This window comes from Notothenia coriiceps, unplaced genomic scaffold (assembly GCF_000735185.1).
Source record: "Notothenia coriiceps isolate Sejong01 unplaced genomic scaffold, NC01 NC01_scaffold00037244, whole genome shotgun sequence".
Lineage (NCBI taxonomy): Eukaryota > Metazoa > Chordata > Actinopteri > Perciformes > Nototheniidae > Notothenia > Notothenia coriiceps.
Genome location: NW_011369945.1, coordinates 24,792,590 through 24,794,990, shown reverse-complemented (window position 1 = coordinate 24,794,990; position 2,401 = coordinate 24,792,590).

Here is a 2,401-nt window from a genome sequence, read left to right as displayed (position 1 = left end):
TTGCAAAACGTATTGAAATGAACTTATTGCACATATTAAACCTGGAACTAACAAAGCTTAAATGATTGCCTATAAAAACAACATTAAATAATCAGTTGTATTAATTTCTCATGGCTCTATCTGCAGCTTTTCTGGAGTCATTTCTTATGGTTGCATTTTTCCACAGGCCAACAACAGCTTCAACAAAACTATTTCCCTCAAAGAACAAACCAAACATGCCCTGTTGTCGTGAGAGACAAAGTGCAGAAGGAAACATCCATGTAAACTCCGTGTGCTGCTCTGTGATGCTAGTTCAGATACTTGGCATCTCATCTTGGGTGCAAGTTCATCAATGTTTGGGGTCAGGCTCTGAGCTGAGGAGACCCTCAGGATGGAGTGAAGGTGTGCGTGCAATATACCGGCGGGCCAGATCTAATATTAATTACAAATTAGATTTGGCCCGCTGGCCTTGAGTTTGACACACGTGAGCTATGTGACAATTGAAAATACTGTTGCTTTACCTTATCATTATGAAGTAAATATTGATTAATGACTTAATCCCAGTTTAGATAAAAAAGCCTTACTTCTTTACTAATCTACTGCTAGGGTTGTCTTTCTATTCCTTTATCATTTTTCTATTTTCCAAGATACAAGATTCATAATAAAAGTTTTCTTTAAAATCTGACCTCTAAAAACAAACGTCTACTTAATCCACACAACAGCATCAAAAACAGCAATTCTTGAACCACAGGTTACCTGTTAAGGGTACCTGCATGCCACAAAATGGAACTGGGTTATGTTTTTATATTTAACAACCAAGTGATTGACCTTTTAGATGTCACTAGAACTGCCAAATAAAATCCACAAATTGTGTTTATCATATTTTCCCATTGCCAACATACAGTGAGTCTGTAGCCTCCCTCACTCTGTGTTGATACTTCCATAAAATCTCTGCTGGGTTTATATATCTGTCCAAGAATAGCTCAGCCAATCACAAGAGACACCAATCACAGGTGTCAAATGTCACTTTAAATCAAACAGATGAATCACTGTGACAAAACAGAGCCAGAATTCTGCTTAATCTGATTGGTGGAGAGAGTTCTAAACCACCCAGCAACAGTTCCTGGTGGACACGCTAACCAATGAGAGTGAGAGGGAGGGAGTGGACACTATTTTTGACTTTGGCTAATATTACCTCATATGCAGGCGTTGGTTGTCAGTTATGAAGCATGTTGGTACATATACAGGTGACAAAGATACACACCAAAAGGAGTTAGTCTAAAACTATTGGTTTAAAAGCTGTTTTGTTGAACTTTTTAGAAAATATAGCTTTCTGCTAATCCAGATTGATTCAATGACTGGCTCTTTGACCTCAATCACACTTGGCATTATCAATCTAGTATCCGGGTTAAATCCAAAGAAAATATTAAAGTGTAAACATGTAGATGGGGATCTTTCACCAGAAATGATAAGTCTAACACCGCCATATTTCTGCAGTCTCAGGACAGACAAACCGAACTGTGTAAATCGTACTTAAAGTACAAACAATAACCAAGACAAAGGTTTTATCTTCTTACTGTACAGTCCAATCCAAACCCATTATTAATTGTTATGTATTCATTAATAAAGCAACTTGTTAGTGACACATGCAGATTACCCCTTCAGTTGAAATGATTGTGTCACTCATTTGGTCTCTTGTTCCTTAACCTGTATCTTCTAAATGTTATTGTATTATTATATTGCTGCTGCAACACAAAAGTGTCCCAAATTGGGATCAATAAAGTACTATCTTATCTTATCTTATAGAGCATTGGGCCACAAAGCATTATCAAATCACCGCAGTGCTTCACTTTTGGGTCAAGCACCGACTCAATCTACAACGGCTCTGGGTCCACTTGGACCCAGAGGTGGGAAGTAGTGGAGTACAAATACTTCGTTACAGTCTTAAGTACATTTGTCTGGTGTCAGTACTTTACTCCACTACTTATTTTTCTGACAACTTTTTACTTTTACTTCTTACATTTTGAACACAAATACCTGAACTTTCTACTTCTTACATTTTGAACACAAATACCTGTACTTTCTACTTCTTACATTTTGAACACAAATACCTGAACTTTCTACTTCTTACATTTTCCAAACAGGCTGGTTCCTTTAGTTTGAATGTGTGTTTGGTGGCGTGATCATTATTATTTAGAGTCATTGCGTGCCTATTGATTTGAACACGATCCGTGTATCCATCATTTCCTGGTCTTCTCTAAAGAAGAGGGACCAATGAAANATTTAGACAGCACACACACACACACACACACACACACACACACACACACACATCTTCGATGTGTAAAACCCCACACGCCTTCAGAAAGTGCAAAGCAGCCTGTACAGTGAGCACATGTTGTGATGCTGAAGGATAATGAAG